At 41.0% G+C, this 22,802-nt stretch overlaps 1 protein-coding gene across 2 annotated transcripts in view; it reads left to right on the top strand.

Moving 5' to 3' along the window:
* Nucleotides 1-22,802, top strand: part of APBA1 (amyloid beta precursor protein binding family A member 1) — a 233,144-nt gene that overhangs the window by 42,312 nt on the left and 168,030 nt on the right. The gene's annotated exons all lie outside the window — the stretch shown is intronic.

Here is a 22,802-nt window from a genome sequence, read left to right as displayed (position 1 = left end):
TTATCTCACGGTTTCCATGGGTCGAGAGTCTGGGCAAAGCTTTGCTCGGTCCCCTGTTCAGAGACTCCCAAGACTGCACTCAAGGTGTCCGCCAGGCTATGTTCTCATCTGGAGGCTTGACCAGGAAAGAATCCACTTCCGTGCTCACTCAGGTCATTGGTAGAATTTATTTCCTTGAGGCTGTAAGACTGAGGGCCCAGCCTTTACTAGCTTTGAACGGGAGTCCACCCACAGCTCTTTGCCATGTGGACTTCTCAACATGGGAACTGACTTCATCAGGCCAACAAGGAGAATCTCTCACTATATATTAGTCATGGGAGTGACATCCTGTCGCCCTTGCTATGTTCTGTTGGTTAGGAGTAAGTCTACAGGTCATGCCTGCCCTCAAGGGGAGGGGATCACACAAAGGCATGAACAGGAGGAAGTAGCATCATCGGGGTCACTTTAGGGTCTGTCTGCCGTACTCAGGTACCTCATTCCCACACTGATGCTTTTGCCTTTTAGCCATCACATCATACATAGCTTTCGCTAAAGTGAGTGGTAACATAAAATGGAGGAATTTGGACCTTATTTTTTTCTGGTTGGGAGCCTAATTCATGTTCTTTTCTCAAGCTTCTTTCTGTGTTGTGGGATCTCTCTTGGTTACTTTGGGGGTGAGAGAGAGTCATTGAGGATAATGGAAGGAAATCAAAGAATTTGCTTCTGAGGAAGGAGAAGGTTGGCTCCAGAGTTTTGGAGTAGCCGTCATCTGTGTTTCATGTGGCATTAACACAACTTCCACTTGGTTTCTCATTATGTCACTGGGGAAAGTCCCTTCGTTATAACAATGAATTGACACCGAAGGCACACATACTGTCAAAGGAGTTCTGCAGTTAGGATGGGAGCTGGTCCAGATGAACTCAACGAGCATGTCCCACCCACAAATATTTTGTATTTGCTATAAAATTAGAAAGTGTGCCCTCCCATGCAGGCCAGTTAAGGAAAGATCTATTCCCCAGATATCTAGTTAACGGAAGAGAGCTGTTTTCCACACTGACTGAGAGAGAGGGAGAGAGAAGGAAAAATAAAAACCCTAGGGTGACTCTAACAGCATTGAACTATAATGAATCTAAAAATGGTGTTATTTGATCATGAAAAAAACCTAAACCAAACCCAAACAAAAAGGGACTCTTCACAGTTTAAAAAGCATAGTGATTTTGAGATATTTTAAAAATTCTCTCTCACATTGAGAGTGTTCATATTCGTGGTAAATATGATGTAGTGTGTTTCTGTTTACATTCTTACTAATAACTTGCTCTTGCGGTGCTTTAAGGAATGCCCACAGAGTGGTTTAGCTTTATTCAGAATAAAGAATAGGTCAGCTGTGTGTACCATTGCATGGAAGGATTTGAATGGTGACTAGAAGGCACTTTTAAGCACTGACAGCCAGAATTAGTGAGGTAGAAACCTGAAAAAGCAAAAGCATTATTTAAAATAATACTTCTGAATTTATCCAAGTTTTTTTTCCCCCCAAGTGCTGCTTTTCTCCCACTGGCCTCAGGATTACAAACTTTGTGGACTTAATGGCTGGCGTTAGTAGGTAAATAAATATAAGAAGAGACGCCATTGGCTTTTATGAATATTGGTATGCCTTAGGACATGAACAGAAAATCATATTTCTTTCTTAGGCTTTGGAAGCTTATGTCCCTATTCCATTCTCTCAAGGAGGTTTGTCCACGTCTTAAAGAGTAAATTTATATAAACAGCCAAAGGTCTCAGAAATTGGGTGACAGATAAAGAGGGCAGCACATTTCATTTTTCCTATTCCATATTTTTGAGGACATGATGATGTATGCAGTGTAGCTTACAGCACTCTCTTACTGTCTTGTGTATTATCATAAAATTTGTGACTCTTAGTCCTTAATGGGAAGTGTGGTAACATATTAAAATGGAGAAATACTGATTTGAATTTGATTTATTGGATCACCACTGTTGGTTTTTATATTATCCTTTTAAAGTACTAACAACTCCTAATGCATGTTTGTCAAAAACCAGTTTACTCCTGTGCAGTAGAAAGACCTCTGTGGCCAAGAAATGAGCCAATACGGCTGCTCTTCACTTTTTGGTAGATGCTTATGGCTGAAGCTCAGTTCATCCTCAGCATAGCCACACACATCACCAGTATGCAGGTTGCTCTTCACTGACCTTATAAGCTTGTGAACTATATTTAGAATCTACCAATTGGGCCTAGAAAAAGGGCAACTTCATTTAAAGGCTTGAACAAAAATTTGACATAACCTGTACTTAACAAATTGCTTTTTCTAGACCTAGAATGATATTTAAATGGTAGTTAATGTTTGAGTTTCCCTCAGTATCCAAGTTAATCCCCTTACCAAATAACTCAGATAAAACCTTTTCAGATGATCAGGGTAGCACTGGATATACTACGCCAATAATGTGCTTAAGAATTAATCTTCTGAATTTATTCCCAGAGAGTAATTTAGGCAGTGATGAAACTGAAGCCTGGTGACATGTGTTGCTGTCTTATATGTTCAAGTTCATGGTCGTGCATTGAGTCAAAACCTCTCATAGTTGTTGGGATATGCTTCAGACTTTAGTAGCACTTCTCTAATAATAATATGGTTAATGTTAAGTTTTATAAAAAAACAAATGAAAAGTTTGAATTATGTTTTAACTAAATTAGCTCCAGAAGAGAACAGAAGTTTAAACTGATTGGGTCTATGGGTGACATATCTCTAAGCCCAGTTAATGCAACCTCACTGTTTCCCCTATTCACATGTCCAATAAATATTGATGGGCTGACTATGTGCCAGGGAAGGTTCTAGACACTGGGGATACCACAGTGGTCAATTCAGACAAGATCCCTGTTTTATGGAGCTTACATTCCATTTGAGGAAGAAGACAATTAGCAAAAATGTAAACGTTCAAGAGAAATATCAGCTAGAGATAAGTCCTATGCAGAGAATTCAATAGGGCCTCGTGATAAAGAGTGATCAGACTCAGGGAAGGTCTCAGTGAGAAATACAGACTGTAAATGGAGATCCCAATGTCAAAAAGGAGCAGTCCCGGGAAAGATGAGGGGAGAAAGCATTCCAGGCGGAAGGGACAGCTGGTGCAAGCCTGGTGTGTTTAAGGCCGGAGAGAAAGCCTTTGTGGGCTATAGCGCGCTAGGAAAGGGAAAGGTGGCCCAGTGTCGGGGCCATGTTGTACAGAGCCCTGTATGGTAGGGAAAGGAGTTTGAATTTATATTACACACAGATAGAGCCCAAAGATTCCTGGAATGTAAGCTCCACGAAGGCAGTATGGAGACAAGAGACCTCCATACTCTTGGGAGACTATTGCTGTGGTTTGGTTGTCAGCAATTACGTATCTGTAACAAAGGCTGGCCATGACCTATTTGTTCCTTTGGAAAAAAAGAAGAAAAACCTGGAAAAAATATGTCGCATTTTGACAGTGGAGAAAGAATTTAAAGCATTTTAAACTTACTGTTGACATCTATTTAAACTCAACTTCACATCTGGATTTCTCTGTATTTATGAAAACTTAAACGATACATCATGCCTGGTTTTAAAACCCTCACTCAAGAACAAAGTTTTGGGCACACCCTGTTAATTTTGTTGCGAAGATTTATGTAATTTCTTGGAAATTTGACTTCGGTGTGTTGCCCTCTAGAATTCAGAACAAGTTTCACTTTCCACTGAAGGTGGAAGGTCTGACTCGGATGAGAATGTAAAACCAGGTCTTTTACCTGCTGGGCACCTCACCTGAGCTCTGTGGGTAGGGAGAGGGTAAGCCCTATTCAACTTCCCACAGGACAGCAGCGGGAACTGAACACAGACGCTCCTACTCGCAAAGAAAAATGCTATTTTGTGGGTACTTTCCTTAATAATTAATAAGAGAGGAGAATTAAAGAAATTATTTGAACTATAAAAATTGTTTCAAAATTGAATGTGTTTTTCATTTGGGATCTTGGCCCAGTTCTGAGAAAATTGTTTGGTACGGTAAGAATGAGCATTATATGCTCTGTAAGTGTGTGGGATGTTTTCATCTGAAGCATCCCCCATCCACCCCTATGCTGATCTTACACAGTACGGGTACTCCTTTAAAATTCAATGTATCATAAATTCATGCTGCTCTTTATTAAATTTAGAGACCATTTGATTTTCACCAGAAACTGGCTCAGACTACACAGTATTCTAATTTGGGCCTCCAGGAACTTTATGTTTCGAATCCAGAATCCCTCAGAAGCAGTTTGCCAGCATGTTCTAAATACAGGTTACAAATGAGTAAATGAAAAAAAAGGATTATGATAATTTATGTTTCACATTTTATGTTGCTTTACATTTCTAAAAATACATTCACACCTACCTTGTATAATTCTCAACATATCCACATGAGAGAGGTCTTACAACACACAAAGGGAGAATCAGACACATTAAGGTGACCTACTCAAGGTCACAAAGCTAGAAACAACACAACTGTCCACCAGTTCTGTTGCTCACATTGTGCAGGGGGTCAGGCTGTGTTCAAATGGCCAGGGAGCCTGTAAGAATGCAGGTTTGGGCCCCACCCCAAACCTGAATCAGATTTTCTAGTTTTGGAGTCTAGAATCTGCATTCGTCAAGCACCGTGGCCCAGCTGAGTTTTATATATGGTAAAATTAAGAACAATTAACAGGTCTAGTCACGTCAGCCCTTGGCAAAATCGAGTTTGGGGAAAATTTTCTGTGACCCATCTACCTCCTGCTCCAAATCTTGTTCTTCCCTTTGAGCCATCGAGCTTACTTACCGCTTTCTTTTATCGAACTCCCTCTGAGAAGAGGATGTGCAGAAGCTAAAAGTACCACTCCTCCATAGGATTTCTGCTTTGTAACACACAGACCAAGTCTTAAGTAAAAAAAGGAAAAAGAAAGAAAAGAAAATCTATTGGAGAAGTGGAGGAAGCATGTAGGAATAAAGGAGAATGAGGTCCTCCCTGAACTTGTAGAATCACCCTCATGTCACCTATTCTGTTGCAATCTCAGGTCAGGTATGGGTAAAGCACTGACCTACCAGCTGCACATTTCAGAACAACTATAGATTGTTAATCTAGGTTTTTAGGGCAGGGTGCCTATGAGCCTCTCTTGAACTTGCTGGTTCCCAGACTTTTCAAGTACAACTTAGCTGTTTGAGCCAAAGATCATGTCAGACACTGGGCATTTAATGATGAAGCTTGGGTCTTCTCTTTCTAGTGGGACCCCCTTAGAGCATCTTTGGCAATGACCCCTGGCTCTGCCAAGGGTGTAGACACTAGAGTCATGAGGTCATTGTTGCAGATTCTGTTGCTGCCTGTGCAAATCACAAAGGCAACACGTGCCGTTTCTATGGGCTGGGATTGCCAAAACCACAGCTGACCATGAGCTGCTCTCCAAACATTAGAGGGGTTCGTTGTGAGTGGTTGGGAAATCATATTCCCCAACCTTACTGACACCTCCAGGGAGATATCTTTAGCTTGGGCAGGAATTTAGTTCCTGGGCTCTGGATAAGCTGTTCTGGGACATACAGAAGAACATGTAATCTCAAGAAGATCCCAAAAGGCTTCTTGGTGTAAAAAGGTATAAAAATAGACATTTGTTTCATTGCACTGGCCTTAAATGCTATTGGTACTGAATGACTTCACAGGCCAGAAACATCTGTCAGTGGCATTTGTCTCTGCAAATGGAAGAACCCACGAAACCTAGCCAGAACCTCCCTGTTCTCGTAATGACCTCGACACAGACGTGCTCATGTTTAATCACCTTTGGAGATTAAGCCTCAGTGTATGATTCATTTCTTTGTTTCACTTTCTAGAGATGGTTTTGCTGGAGGAGGCATCTGTGACATGCGTGAGCCTTGCTCTGCCTCTTAGTGATTCTGATACTTAGGGGAGGTGAGCTGATTCTGCTCAGTCTTAGTTTGATCATCTTTGACAGAAAGATAATGGATTGAATCAGTGGATCCCAAACGTGGATGGCATCCCATATTCCTGGGACCCATCCCAGACCTACTAAAATAGAATCTCAGAGTCTGGGCCCTGGGAATCTACGTTCTTAAAAAAGCTCTCGGGGTGTTTTGGGTACACATCAGGTTGGGTGCCTACTGCATCAGGTGATCTTTCAGAACCCTCTGGCTTGGATGGAGCAGGAGGAAACACCTATCCTGTTTGTCAGGTTGCCATTCGGGACAGTAGGACATGGTTTATGACTAATCATAGCCAACAGAGGGTTCCAATTAATTGCTTCGTTTCTGCCAAATGCCATGGTTTATTCATTAGTAGAAAGTAGATTAAAGATCACAAAACATTTGCCTACAAAGCCTGCTGAGCCTGACTCACTCCTATTTTCCTGTTATATTCATGAAGCACAGCTGTAATCATGGCCAATACTCGCTTAGTGCTGGTGCCAGGTGCTTTTCTAAGATATATATATACGCTCATTTGATCCTCATAACCACTCTATGTTGTGGGACTATTGTGATACCTATCTTATAGATGTGGAAACTGAGACACAGAATAAATAACTTCCTCCAGCTACTTAGTAGTGGGGCCAGGACTTGAACCTGAGCAGCCTACTCAAGCGTGATACACTGAGCTGCTGTGCTATACAGACTCTCCATGGATGAGAGTTTGTCACTGGCTTGTCTGCTTTTACTTTGGGTTTCTAGGCTGGTTGATTGGAAGGATGGTCGGGTACTAACCAAGACAGGGTGGTGGAGGGGCCATGGGTTTGGCAGGGAAAGATCTGTTTGGCAAATTGAGCTTGAGATGTATCATGGATATTGGGAAAAGTTGGATCTCACTCTCTGAAGCGGAGACACGGGTAGAAGAGCAGAGTGGGGGAAATACTAGAAGAGACGTGGATGACATAGGTGAGGAGCGGGATACAGAGTGCTGGGAGAGCCAAAGAGAACAGCCACCATGAGGGTTGCCTCCCTTCTGGTCCAGATGGACGAGGAGCCGGCCAAATGCAAAGGAGCAGTCAAAGAAGTAACAGGAGAACCAGGGGGCTGCAGTTTCAGAAAACCAAGAGAACACAGATTTTCTCAAATAAAGGCAAGATAACTAGTGTCGAGTGGTGCAGTGTCAAATAAATGGAAAACTAGGACCTCGTTGGTAACCTTTCAGAAGGGAATTCCAGGGTGTTGAAGTACCAGACAACAAGGTCATGTTAGATGAAACTGTGTTGACGTCCAACATTTAACTGAATTATTTTGTGTAATCCTCTGCGAAGTAATACCTGCGGAGTTAGTACTTGAAGGAAATCCCACCTGCATCAAGACAACCAGCTCACCAGGCTGTCAGCACCTTTAACATTTCAGTATCTGTAGTTAAGCTCACCTCGCTGGTAATTACAGGTACCATTTGGTGAATGCTCACTCTGTGCCAAACGCTGATCCTTAACAAAAGTCCAACCATCCCCATTTTACAGGTCGGGAGACTGACGCACTGAGAGGTTGTATATTTTGCCCTGCATCTCTGTCAGTACAAGCAGGGCTCAGATACAAGCCCAGCTCACACATTCATCCCCAGCAGCACTGCCTCCTTCTGCCACCTGTGCCCTGTGCTGTTCCAGCCGCCTCTTCCTTTCTGGAACCTCATTATTGTTCATCTGTGTACAACACAGGTGTGGCCAGACTGGCCTGAGCCTGCCTCCTTTAACCTCTTACCCGGGCCTTTCCATGCAGAGACGGAGTGAGTGGGTGTAAAGGGCGGGACAGGGCCCTGTGGCTGCTCTCTGACCCGTGGGGCTCCTCCTGACCAGCCACAGAAGGAAGACGTGGTCTGTCACCTCCCTGCAGTCTCTGGGGACAGTCTCTCCATCTTACCCATTTCCTCAGCTTAGCGTGTACCCTACGGCCTCTCATGTTCTTCCTGAGGACTTTGCAGGGGAAAGAGGGACTAGCGTTTATGCCAGGCTTTGCCCTGGCTTACAGAATAATTTCTTTTAAACCCACTAGACCATCCTCAGGAAAAGTTGCAAGCCACCAGTACTAACTGCCAGATCTAATTTGGGGCAAAAAGGGAGAGGCAATGCTAGTAACTGGGACCTAGTTTTCCAGAAGACGGACAGAGCTGTCAAGGGAAGACTGTTTTCAGTTCAGTACTTAATTGCCGGTTTTTGAGTGTTGGGAAACTTTTTATTTTTCCAGTGGTTGAGAGATTTCAGGCAACTTTTTACAGAGAAAGCCAGAGTAAGAATTTTTATTTTTGTCAGAGAATTTTGTTGGCTGTACAAACAAGGAATGGAAAATTTGCTGTTTACGTCATCAAGCAGAACGTAGAGTGTGTGTGTGTGTGTGTGTGTGTGTGTTGCACATGCGGGGGCAGCCCAAGTACCTCTGTCAATGTGAATAATTAGGTCAGGAAATGTCTATTAAAACCAGAATTTAAGAAATGAGTGAGTGTCAGGTTCAAACTTTCTCATAAAGCAGGTTTTGTTTTATAAGCAGATAAAATTTCATCTTGGTTTTTCTGTTTGTCCGAATCTAAGCACAGGGAGGGGGCCCGTATTTTAATAACTGAGAGATTTTGTTGTGCTCTTTGAGGTGATGGTAATAATGATGACTTGTCTTTATATGGCTTTTGGCAGTTGGCAGGGCCTGTCCACATACATTATTTTGAGTCTCACAGCACCCATTGAGATAGACAGGAGAGAATGCAATCTGCTCTTCATGGTTGATGAAGGAGAGATTCAGAGAGTTTAAGCAATTTATGTAAGGTCACACAGCTAGTAAACAGTAGGGATAAAATAGCAAATATGTTTGTAGTATTTATGAGTGTAGTATTTATGCGTCTCATATCTCCTTCCCTGATTTACAGAGATCTCTCCAGTAGCTTCACCGGTGCTCTCAGCCTTCGCAAACGACTGTTGTGTAATCACTCAGAGAGTATGTTTCTAAAGTAATGTTCGTATTATGGGTTCCATTCTATGAATGTAATTTCTTTTCTTATGGCTCTTGAAGATATACATTTCTTTTTGTTCACCACTGGATGAATTCCTTGAGAGTGGGAACTAAGACTTAAATTCCTTTCGAATTGCCTCAAAGCAACACTACTGTGCTTATTTCAATAAATACTGACCCATGTAGTTTTGTGGTCCAATGCAGTCCTCAGAAGCCCTTTAAATAAAAGGGAAGCAAACTGTATTAGTACCTGCCGCATGCTGAATACTTTGCTCGCTGCTCTACAAACTGCATCTCAGTTAACTTTCACACAGTCCATCGAGGTAGACATTATTGTCCCTATTTTGTAGGTGTGACATTCAGAGAAGTTGAGAGACTTACCTGAGGTCCCCCACGTAAGTCTAATAGGTGGCAAGTTAGGATTTGAACCCAGATCTTTCTGGATCCAACATGTTTGTACCTTTCCTCTGTATATCTTTAAAAATAAAGGCTAAAAATATATGCTAAGAATTTCTTATGACACTTGAGACCTCGCCTGTCTTTGTGTTAGTGAATCTGCCCTCAGCCTAGGTCCTTTTCTGCCCTGAGCCATAGATCACACTTCTCCTTCTACCTGGGTCTGCCCTACCTCTCACCCCTGTCTGATCCTCCCTGTCACAACCCTCTGATCTTTTTTAGCCCAGATCAATCTCAGTTGAATGTAACAAGTGACCTTGACTTCCTTATACCTCCACTTTTGTTTGTCTCTCTGTGGAAAGTACCATATCCTTCCTCACATAATAGTTATTCTAGTACCTGCCTTGACCTCCCTCCACACTGTAAGCTTTAGGGGATTGGAACTTACCCTACTTTTCATTTAGTCATTGCAGCATCTGGAACAGCGTCTCTTGCACATAGCAAGGGTACACTGAACGTTGAGCGAATTAAACTGAATCAAGAGAAACTGAGTGGTTCCTAGAAAAGAGCTGGTGCCCGCCCAGCTGCTTATATCTGCAGTGGTCGAAGAGTCTGAGAAGTCGTGCGGGTGCTGCACAAAGCTGTTGTCCGTGGCTGCGTGCTTGTCAGAGTCTGAGCTCTGTTCCATTGCTCTGAACCCGCACTAAAGTGACTAGTCCAAGGATGACAAATCCCGAGCATCCATGCTGCCATTCCACCTCCCACACGTTCCAGCAGGCGTTACCAAGCAATTAAAGTTGACATTTAAAAAAATGTCGTTGCTGCTCCTGTTTTGCTCTACCTAGGGTGTATGTGTGTGTGTGTGTGTTTAAATTGGATAGTATCAGTAAAACATTGAGATGCTGGGGCTTTAGCATTGCCTGTTTAAGTATGTCAGTAAACACCCAGACTTGATCTTCTCATTGGCAAGAAAGCAGGATTTAAAGGGAAGTATAGTTTCACAATCATGTGAATGTACTTAATGCCACTGAATTCTACACCCCCAAAATGGTTAAAATGATAAATCGTATATTATGTCTGTTTTACCACAGTTAAAAAAAGAGGTATAAGTCCCAAATATTTGGCGTTAAAAGTTGCATGACCTAGCATTAGGGGTGGATACAGTTTTGGGGAGAGTGGAGGTATAATCCCCACTTCTTCCCGATCATACTCCCATATTCTCAACAATTTCCCAAGCCTACAGCAAACATGCATCATGACCTGGGGTAAATTTATTATTAAACCATATTTCTGGCTCTTAAAGTGGGGTTGGGTGTATAGGGAATAGTCAATAAATATTTGTTGATGATGGTAATGACCACATGTAGGCGGAATATATACATACTCACTAGATGAGATTCCATCATTGGTTATCCAGTATAAATATAATTGCTCAGTCAGTTTCTACACTATGCCATCTTGGTAGTGTGTAAGTCTTCTCCATCTGGCTTTAGGCTCTCTACAGACAGGAAATAAGTCAACCACTAGAAGATGAACCCTCCAAGACATGAATTGTCATTACTTTTATTTAATATCATTTCTTTTTCCCACTCCCCAGTATAATGCTCAGCAAGGAATAAGTGTAAGCATTTTTAAAAACGTTGCATGAAGGAATAGAATTGACATCTGGTTTGTTTTATGTTCATTTCAGTGCCTAGCCTAGTCTGTCACACATACAGTACATGTTTATAGGTTAACCTGATGTTTTAGATGAAAAGCAGATCCCATACCACAGTGGGTATCACCTACTTGCACATAAGAAGGGCTAATTAAATATTAGTGGCTGTTATTAGATTATGTCTAGAAAATATTAAAGCTAACACAGTGGCACAAGGGTGGAAAAAAGCCACATCTTTAGAGGAGGGACAGAGGGTGATGGAAACATCGCATAATTAGGGCTCAAAGTTGGGAAGGGATCCTGATGGGTATATGACCTAAACCTAAGTTCTCAGCATGGGTGCTCTTTAATTCAGTTTGCTTTAGGTAATTGCATGTAATTATCTACTGGGTCTGTATCACTGCTTCTAAGGAGGAGAAAACCAAAGGGGACCTCTTGAAGATAATGGTATTTAGATATTCCTTTGTGACCTCTTTTCCCTTTGTATGTTGAAGTGGTATGTTGGAAATACTGTTCTTATGGAGGCTAGTGCCTTAAAGAAGACTTGTGCATGTAATGGGCCGTCATCCCTTCCCAAGGTGTCATTATTCTTCCTCACTGCGTTTTCTTTTTAGCCCTTTTGATATTCTGAAGTTAGCTGTGAATATTGGTTATAATTCTGCTTTCTGATCCACCTGCCCTCCCCCCACTTCCTTTTGAGTAATTTGATGATGGTATAGATTTTTAAAAATCCTTTCTATTAAAAAATAAATGAGGAAATAAGATTGATTAAGATGTACCTGATCTTGTGTGGGTGTACTAATTCACCACTGTAGCAGTTTCCACCTAGGTAAACATTTCTTTTTTTTTTTTTTTCATTTTCACCAAGACCTTTATTGAACAACATATTCACCATTTTGTTCCATTACCTTCTTCCATTTTTCAGGCAACTTCATAATTCCATCTTCACAAAGCTTTTTATCTTTTTGAGCAAAGAACAAATATTTCTATTTTTTACTACTGAGTTTGCAGTCAACAGTTTTCATCATGGTAATTAAAAAGATTTTGTGATTTCTTTTCCAAATATGATACTAAGTTTTATTGGGGGAATACCACTGCATATAAAAAGGGTGAGTTGTAGGGTAGTTTACAGTATGATATACTTCCAACTGAATGATTATCTCCTGTGGTCAGAGGAATCTAAAAATAGTAGGTGTGGCTTGTTTCTCCCCTGTACTGCCTTGTTAGCACTAATATTTTGTAGGCATAATCTAATGATAACTGATATTTATTTAGCTGTTACTATGTTACATGCATGACTTCACAAAAACCCTATGAAAGAGCCGCTGGTAATATCCGCATTTTACAGACAGAGAAATTAAGGATTAACCAACTTAAAACATTTATCCATGGTCAGTCAGTAAGAGACAACACTGAGATTCCAACCCAAGTGGTCTGAATCTGGAGGCACAGCTCTAACCTCTGGTTAGTACTCCTTTCCATGCTCTACTGGTTGGCACAAGGAGACCAGTTTTTGTCCCATTAATGTTTTACTTTAGTAAGTCAAAAGTTATCACAAAATACTTTGGGGAAACAGAAGAAAAGAAAAATATGTGCTTTTATTTAGAGATGAGTACTACAGTGTATTATTCAAAGCGCATAGGGTAAAGCTTAGGTTAGAGGAAGCTTGAATTAAAAACTATAAATGTGCCCATTCACCAGTTCTAGAAGTAACTGTGGATGCTGCTGCCGCTTTTCTTTTTTCACTCCGAAGGAGATGATCACAGAGTCAACTAAAGGCGGAACTCCTCATTTTTGAAGCAAATTAAATTCTGGTTGGGACCGTGGGGGGTTTCTTTTAAAGAACTTCTACTGTGTTTCTTAGAAATAAATGGAGCAGTGTCATTTTATTTTTAACTTATCCATTTCCCGTCAGAACAGAAAATCTTCTCTTCATCTACATTTTTTACCACTTGCCTTCTTGCTCCCTCATCACCTTGTTTCACTTCTTTTAGGAAGCAACATGGCCTGAGAACAGAGGAAGGACTATAATTGGACAGACTTGGGTTCAAAACCAACTTCCCACTCACCTCCTATGAGAACACTGTTTAACTTCTATGACAATAAAGCCTAACTGATAAGAGTTCTCGTGAAGTTTACACTAAGTGAAGGATAGCAAGTCCCTATCTCAGTGCCTGCTGGCCTGCGGTGAGCACTGATATAATACACTCTAGGTCCCGCCTCTTCCCCTCTTCTCCTCTCCCTGCTCCATTAAACCAACATTCGCCAGTACTGGGTTTTTTAAATCAAAAGCAAGTATCTGCTAATGGACAGAGGGCAAGGAGCCCTCTTTGCTGCACTGATATTCTAGAGAAAGACCAATCCATTTGCTTGCATACCAATGCTTTTTTTCAGAGTGTTGGCCATAAACTCTAGTGCATATATGTGTGGATTCTTTTGTGTATATTTACAGTTGTTAAGCCTGTTGGCAGGACTCTTTGCCTATTTTCTTCAGATTCCAGGAGACTGAGGGCCATCGATATTTTCTATGGTTTTGTGAATTCTTTTTGAGAATTTTCCATTCATTCACTCAATCATTCATTCACTGAATAAGTATATATAGAGTGCTAGCTATGTGCTAGGTATTCTTTTTTAAAAATTTTTTTATTGAAGTATAGTTGATTTACAATGTTGTGTTAATTTCTGCTGTACAGCAATGTGATTCAGTTGTACATATATAAACACTTCTTAAAAATATTCTTTTCCATTATGGTTTATCACAGGATATTGAATATATTTCCCTGTGCTATACAGTAGGAACTTGTTGTTTATCCATCCTATGTATAATAGTTTACATCTGATAACCCCAAACTCCCACTCCATCCCTCCCTCATCCCCCTCCTTGGCAACCACAAGTCTGTTCTCTATGTCTATGACTCCATTTCTGTTCCATAGATAAGTTCATTTGTGTTATATTTTAGATTCCACATATAAGTGATATCATATGGTATTTGTCTTTCTCTTTCTGACTTACTTCACTTAGTATGATAATCTCTAGTTGCATCCATGTTGCTGCAAATGGCATTATTTTGTTCTTTTTTATGCCTGAGTAGTATTTCACTGTATATATGTACCACATCTTCTTTATCCATTCATCTGTCCACGGACATTAAGGTTGTTTCCATGTCTTGGCTATTGTGAATAGTGCTGCTATGAACATAGGGGTGCATGTATCTTTTTGAATTATAGTTTTGTCTGGATATATGCCCATGAGTGGGATTGCTGGATCACATGGCAACTCTATTTTTAGCTTTTTGAGGAACCTCCATACTGTTTTCCACAGTGGCTGCACCAACTTACATTCTCACCAACAGTGTAGGAGGGTTCCCTTTTCTCCACATCCTCTCCAGCATTTGTAATTTGTAGACCTTTTTAATGATGGCCATTCTGACTGCTGCGAGGTGATACCCCATTGTAGTTTTGATTTGCATTTCTCTAATAGCTTGTGCTAGGTATTCTGCTAAGTGCTGGGAACACCACAGTCAAAAAAGCAGACACAAATCCCTGACCACACGGGGCTTACAATTGTAATGAAATTCATTTTGATGATAATTTAAAAACAAATTTAATGGCAGCTTGTCCTGGATTGTGTGGATGACCAACTTGAAACTAAATGCTGCTGCAAGGTCTCGGTGCTCACAATGATGTGTGTTCCTAGTGCTCTGTCATCAAGTGGTTTTCCTTTAATAGTGGCTCAAAGGACAGAGGTGAATATGATTACAGATGATGCCTTCCAACCAAGGCAAGGCCAAATGACAATATGAGGCAGTGTTTGTGACAATGGAAGCTGCATGTAGAGCCTGAATAGGAAAAAGTGGTTAGACAATTGAGTCATCACATCATATACAATAGAATAAGGAGGTCAAACTTGAAAGAACCAGGCCACAGTATGGAAATCTGATTTCAACAGTATATTACATATCAGATTGATTAATGTGATTCATTTGGATTTTACTGGCCTTGTGGGTTTGTTTGTATTATCAGTTATAAATTTGTTCTGATTTTATAGCTATGTAAGAGCTTAAAACATAAGGAATTTATAGCTTTATAATATTTTTTTTTAGTTAGCCCAAGGGGGGCCTGAGATAATTTTTTTCTTGTAAAGGAGGTCAAGTGCAGAAATGTTGTTTCAGAGAAAGTGTCTCTACAGGTAAAATCCTTTGGAAATATGAACAGTTTAGCAGGAACTAGTTATATCCTTGATTTATCAGAAAAATAAGAAAAGGGCTATGAGGAAAGGCTGTAGCTATTGTTTTTACCCCCAAATCATGCTGTGTTCTGTTCTGGAGTTGTGAGCTATTGTTTTTATGTTAGTTATGACTGAGTTGTCATGATTGTAAGTATTTCTCATTAATTCTTTTAGAAGAAAAAATTTACACCGACTTCTTTTTCCTTGCCATGCCTCTCCACTTACCCACGTGTACACGTGTTTGTGCACACACGTATACACACATGCCTGAATGTTGACCTATAACCTTCTTCTGAATTATACTCATCACTCATTTATTTTGGACCTGTCCTCATTATAAATTCCCTTGTACAGCATTGCAAGACTTGTTTTAAAACAGTTTTAGTATTCAGGAAGACTTTAGCCTATTCGAGAAACAGTAAAGAGCAATCATAAGAGATTATATCTTCATAATAATTAGCATCTTCTGCTATGTAATATAGAGTATCTGATCTCCCCTTCCAGATTTTAGGCTCCAGGGCAGGACTGGGGAGGTGGTTCTCTGTTAGGATGTGGCGTGATGCCCATACGCAGGGTGACCATACGTCTCTCCCCAGTTGTCTGGCACTATCCAGGCTTGTGTCTCCTGTCTCAGCTTATTAAAGGTGCCCCCTTTCACTCTCAAAAGTATCTCATTTGGATGATAAGTTGGAAGGTCACTCAAGTTACACAAAACACTTTGGCTTTATGGTCTTACTAGATCCAAACAAAGAAGTTGCTTCGCAGTCTCAGTTTAATCACTAATTCTGTTTCTTCACTTACTCCTAACTATAGATCTATGTTTGAGTTTACACAATTGGGAAGTGTTTATGTAGAAAGATATGGTGATATGCATGTACTTGTTAGTAGCAACTCTCTTACGGATAACAGCACGTTTATCATAGAAATGGTAGTGATTGTTCAGTTTGGAGCAGTGATTGTCTGAGCTTCAGCAAAACTTTTTGAAATGTGAGCTGATCAGGACATTCCACATCCAGGAAGTCAAATCCTGCAAATCCTGTTACAGTGAACTTCTAGAACCTAAACATATTCTTCAAAAATGAAAAGTGAAGTTGCTTCATTGTGTCCTGCCTAAAAAAAAAAAAGAAAAAAAGAAACGTCTAATTGCCTGGGTGGGGCTCAGAAATTAAGGTTGGAACCTGCTATTTTGGATGATAATCTTACCTTTGTCAGAAGCTTATTATTTGAGGTCTTAAGCCAGTGACTGGGCTCAGATGGTGTTTTGTGGTGTAAGGCACATGGACACAAGATGAGGAAAGACCTCTGGGTGTTCTGGAACCAACTGTCCAACTTGACCATGGCCCAGGCTGTGCTTCACTTCCTGCTTCTTGCTGTTAAGCTATTTGGTTTGATCCTTGCAACCTTCCCAGAGGACCAAGAGGAAGAAAGAAGGGAAAATTTCCACACATCAGTTTCCTAGAAAAAGTCATTGATAGAAAAAAGTGTTTGAATCTGTTTTGCATATTTTCATGGTGTGCATGCTTGGGGAGGGGGTGTGTGTGTGTTTGGGTTATCTTTTTTGTTTATCAGACTGAGAATATTCTATTTTCTTGCATGTATTTTCTTCTCACTAAATATATATTGCCTTTAATTTGGTGAAATGAATGTAGTCACTAGAAGAAAATCTCCATTTAGAGGAGGCTCGTGGCCTGTTTTTGTTCACCAATCTGTCCCCTTATGCCTAAAACAGCACCTGGTGCTGAGAAGGCGCTCAAAAATAGTGATGAATGAATGAATGACACAGGGACAGAAATTAGATTAGTTTGTGCCAGGGACTGGGGTCGGGGGAGAGAAATGGGAGTGACTGCTAATGGGAGTATGGTTTCTTTTTGGGGTGATGAAAATGTGCTGGAATTAGATAGTGGTGATGGTTGCACAACCTTGTGAACACACTAAAAACCACTGAATTGTGCGCTTAAAAAAGATTGATTTATAACATGTTAACTATATCAGTTTTTTAACTTGCAAAGAGAGTGACTTAGTGAATGAATGATATGCTTTACACATAGTAGGTGCTTAATAAATGTATCTTTTGGATGAATGAATGATTGTTTTTCTCTACCAAAATAGCATAAGTAAGTGTTTCTCTCTAAGCATGGGGTGTGTGTGTTTGTGTGTGTGTGTGTGTGTGTGTGTGTGTGTGTGACTGGTCGTATGGCTTAGTAGTTATATGGCTAAAAACATTTGAGTTTAGGAAGTTTAGGGCTTACTGTGGTGTCTGAGCATCATCTGGGATTAGAGGGAATTAGAACACACTTTGGAAAATGTAGTAGAGTCTCTCTGGGAAAGTAGTTTTGTTTGTGAAGAATCAGAGATAAGAGTAACTGCCTGTCTGCTGAGATTGTTTGATTCTAGCACTACCAAAGAGCACTGCAGTGGGATGTTTTTTAAATATTTTTTTAATATTGGGGGAGAGAGACCTCCGTCAGAGGCAGTTTCAGTTCAAATCTTTCCAACTCTTTTATTCTATGCTCTCGTTAAGTCAGTTTAACATCCCTGAGAATCTGTTACTCTTCAGAGAGCAAAATCTGTCAAAACAGATTAATGTCATCACCCAAAACATTTGGCTGTATGGTGACAACTAATCAGGAAGAATTTATCAGAATTCATGTAATTTAGCCACTTACTAGTTGCCAGCGGGTTGTTATAGAATCATTCAAGTCAGCAAATGCAGGTTGTGGAGGTGAGGATGGTTTTATACCCTCTTTAGCACAAGGTCATGTAAAATTCTTAAAAAAACCCTCCTGCACTTGAGCTGATTTTCTTGTATTATCTTTTCTCTGAGGTATTGGATATGAAATTAGTTAAAAGAGTGTTTAGTGTTACATGAATATTAAGTAGTATCATCTTTATTCTGTCTGAAGAACTACATTCAGAGAAACTGACCTCCTGATCAAAACAGGAGTTTAAGACTCTTTGGGTTTAGAATACATTAACTTTTTGCGTTTGAAATATTTTCTGCAAGGTGAATATTCTGTCTTGTTCACATTAAACTAATGAGCTCAGTAGCTTGCATCTCTTTTGTTGTTAAAATATCTGACTCTGCTGTACATACTGTTATATTGTTATCAATTGTTTCTTTTTGTGCTCTAAAATTATACTAAGGATACCTGATATACTATAGGCTTTACTTCTACTTCTACTATTACTCTTACTAAACATTTCATTTTTTTTACCATGTTTAGGAAGTATGCTATGCCCTTTATTTATATTGTCTCATTGAATCCTCACAACAACCCTCTGAGATGGAAGATGGGTTGATATCCCTATTTTGAAGTCGTGCAGAGCTGACACGTGGTAGAGCTGGATTCAGACTGTGACCTGGGGCTGCTTTCTCATAAGGGACTTTCACTTACATCTTCTCAGACTCCCGAAGAACCCTGCCACCCCCATGTTACAGAGGAAGAAGCTAAGGCCCAGGGTCACATGGCTAGTAAGAGAGAAACAGACCCAAACTGGGGTCTTCCAACCCTCACACCTGGTACTGTCTCTACAGAATCACCTTAACCACAGTCAGTGGAAATTGTAGGTAACCACAGCCTGCACTCTTCCTGTCCTTCTTTGAGCTTCTGTAAAGAAGGCAGAAAATTGGGGCTTGACAGAAGTCCTGGTTTCTGTGGTAGCCACAGTGGTGAAATATTCCCTTTCCCTGGTCCTTACCAGGGAGTCAACAGATCAGATAGGAAGGGGGAGCACAGCTACGGCTCCCCTGACACAAACCAGCAGGTCAGTGTGGGCAGATTTGGTCTTGTTTCCTAGGGGACGTGAAGGCTGTAATCCAACGAGATGTTTGCAGAAATACCACAGGCAGAGTGCACCTTTGACCTATATTGGGTCAGTCTTATAAAAAACTCATGAAGCCCCAGAAAAGAAACACTTTGGCCTTCTGAGTGTGCTCACCCTTCTAGTGAACATGCTGGTTCTTCACATTTTGGAGGTCACAGACCCCTTAGAGCAGTGGGTCTCAAACTTCAGCATGCTTCAGAATCCCCTAGAGACTTAAGAAAACACAGACCTTTGGGTGGACCTCACGCCCAGAGTCTCTGATTCAGGAGATCTGGGCAGGGCCTGAGAATCTGCATTTCTAGTACATTCCCAGGTGATGCTGATGCTGTCCGGGGACCACATGTTGAGAACCACCACCTTAGAGAATTTGGTGAGAGTTCTATACCCTCTCCTCCTCAGGTGGATACCAAGTTGATAGTGGGAGTTTACAGATTATCAAGCTCTGGCAAGCTGGTTCAAGAGTGCTGGCGATGGTTTGGTGTTGGAGGAAATACGTGAGGGTGTAAGTTGCTGAATGATGTGAAGTTGGCTTGGTGAGTCAGTTAGGAACTGCACCAAAGATGTTGTGAGAGGAGCTCCACGGGACCTGGGGGGGGACCCTGCCTATGGTGGGTGAGTTTTAGGAAATGCTTTAAAACCATTTGTAATGTTTGCAAAGTTGTTATAGGCAATGGCTAAAATACTTTTCAAAATACCGACACTTGGAATGAAATGCAGTTCTCCTAGATATGCAATTCATATTAAGACTAATTTTTTAATTGAGACAAAATATACATAACATAAAATTCACTATTTTCACCATTTTTAAGCGTACAGTTGAGTAGCATTAAGTATATCCACAATGTTGTGCAACTGTCACCACCATCCATCTCCAGAACTTCGTGTTACCAAACTGAAGCTCTGTACACATTAAACAACTCTTCCCCTCTCCCTCCCACCCCAACTGTTGGCAGCCACTGTTCTACTTTCTGTCTCTATGAATTTGAGTACTCTAGGTACCTCCTATAAGTGGAATCACGTAACATTTTCGTTTGGTGACTGGTTTAGACTAAGTTTTGAAGAAGTGTTAAAACAGTTACAAAATGCAGTAATAATAACCCTAACAATGAATGGAATATCAACTAAAATCAAACTTGAAATAAAAGCATGGTAGAAAGCTTGATCTTTGGGCTTTTAAGCATCCTTCTTCACTGTCCACTGTGACTTGAAACCTGTTTCTCAGTGCACTATAGGTCCAAGGCCACTCTGGATACATGGACTCCTTTCCCTCGCCTGCCCGTTGACTCTTGCTCCTAGTTCTTACAAGAACCCTGTCATCTTGAAGGCCCCAAAGCTGAGCTGAGTCTTGGGCCCCCAACCTCATCCATCCATTTATTAATTCAGCAGATACTCATTCAGCACACACTAGGTGCCAGGCCCTGTTCAAAGGGCAGGGACCTCGAAGGGAGCCAGATTCCCTGCACTTCTCTAGGCCCCTCTCCACCCCAAAGCTTCCATTAAGGCCTGGGACACTCAGAGAGTGAGAAATGCTGCTGCATCAGGTAGATTTCCTAGGTGCTGAAGCTCATGACTTTAAATGTCGTTCAAAACTTTTAACCATGTTAATGGGAATCTTTCCATTGTGTATCTGTCCTTCCATGCTTTAAGCAGAATGTGCCAAACATAATTTAATTTTCCCTCTATAACCAGGTCTATGTTTCACTGTAATTATTGATTTGCTCCTCAACTAAATGACTCTGAGCTGCTGCATGTAATTCAGCAGCCACTGCTATTTCAGCTGTCACTTTTCAAGGTGTCTTCAAAGCCCCTTGTAATCCGCTAGCTCTAGGAAGATCGAAGGAGAAAATCAGATATTTCAAGCTTGAAACAGCTAACTGGGCTGAAGATAGATTGTGATGGAAGAGAGATTTTTTCCTTCAATCTCTCTTTCTACTCTCTTTCTACTTCTAGACGTATAGAATTCCCAATATTTAGTTGGACATTTGGCCACCAAAATAGGGAAGGCCATGTTTCCCAGCCTCATTTGCAGCTATGTACAGCCAGCATGACAGTGCTAGCCAACGAGGTGTAGACAGAATGCATCTTCTGCGGGGTGTTCTTTTTTTTTTTTAAAGATTTATTGATTGATTGATTGATTGATTGCTATGTTGGGTCTTCGTTTCTGTGCTAGGGCTTCCTCTAGTTGCGGCAAGCAGGAGCCACTCTTCATCGCGGTGCGCGGGCCTCTCACTATCGTGGCCTCTCTTGTTGCGGAGCACAGGCTCCAGACGCGCAGGCTCAGTAGTTGTGGCTCACGGGCCGAGTTGCTCCGCAGCATGTGGGATCTTCCCAGACCAGGGCTCGAACCCGTGTCCCCTGCATTGGCAGGCGGATTCTCAACCACTGCGCCACCAGGGAAGCCCCTGCGGGGTGTTCTTAACCAATGGCATGTACTCTTCTTTCTAACCTGCTTGGTACATGGATGTGATGGCTGGAACTCCAGCTTGAACCATGAGGATAAGGAAAACACATTTGGAAAGTGGCTCAGAAAGCTTAAAGCTGTCTAGTTTCACGTAACTGGTGCTATCTTGCCATCCATAATCTGAATTTTTAGGTGAAAGAAATAAACTTATACCTTGTTCATGTACTATTACTTTGGGTCTCAGGTACTTGTAGCTAAACCTCACTGTAACTAATACAGAGATGAATTTGATGAAAGGATTTAGATGCCTGGAAAATAAAGAAGTTCCACATCAGTAGTTTAAACAATTGTCAGCAGAACCCCAACATATAAATAGATAAAAAGGAAGTAGTTCTGATTGGGTGGAGGTGTCCAGAGTCCCCCTGGCTCAGCTTTCCTTCCTTTCTACCAGGACTCTGAGGCGATTCCAATGATGAATTGACATAGTTTAAAAACTGGTATGCGTGACCTTAAGACCTCTTCCCAAGCTTAGATTCTGGAAGGTAAAGAGAGCCATCCCTCAGACCACTCTAATTGTTGAGCTCACCTTAGGATATCTCCTGAGGCATCCTGTTATCACCCTGTAACACCAGCCCAGTGGACCCAGAGTGTCTAACCTCAGTGTGGATACGGCTGGATTTAGCCATATGCTGGTGAACTTTTAGCAATTTAACTGTCTGGAAATAATCTGGGAACTGATGAATAAACAAAAACTGCACTTGATAATGAAGGGAAACAGTTATCATCCAGCCCATACCCTTCATTGCATGGGAAACATGGGGCTACCCTCAGACTGCTGCCAGTGGACATAAAATGGCATATGAATTAGAGGTCCCCTTAAATATGTCTTGAAAGAGTGACATAGCCCCAAGCACTGGAGAACACGTTGGACTAGGTAATCTTAGAGGTCTTTGCCATTCTAACAAAATATGATTCTAGTAGTAATCGGGAAGGCAGAAGTTGGGAACCAAGTCAATTTTCATTAGTGCGCTTTGAAGTTCCCCATAGGTACAGATTCCCAAGGAAACCAAACTAGAAGAGAAAAGAAAGGAGATTTAAAATATTAAGTATTTAATTATTTAAGTACTGACTGAAAATATTTATTTAATATATATTGAAACTATTTTATATTAGGTAAGTATTTCTTTGACTTACTGCCTGTGTGGTGTTTAGTATCAGACCTCAGGCCAAAAGGCAACATTGCAGACATTACCTGGACACTCAGTGGCAGCTTTTGTACAAAGTTCATCACCTCATTGCCTAGAGCATCAGCTCAAGGGTGAACTCTAACAATATGTGATTGTAGAACCTAGATTGTATTATTAATAATGTTTATAA

The sequence above is a fragment of the Balaenoptera musculus genome, chromosome 6 (assembly GCF_009873245.2).
Source record: "Balaenoptera musculus isolate JJ_BM4_2016_0621 chromosome 6, mBalMus1.pri.v3, whole genome shotgun sequence".
NCBI lineage: Eukaryota > Metazoa > Chordata > Mammalia > Artiodactyla > Balaenopteridae > Balaenoptera > Balaenoptera musculus.
This window is presented reverse-complemented; position numbering and strand designations above follow the sequence as displayed.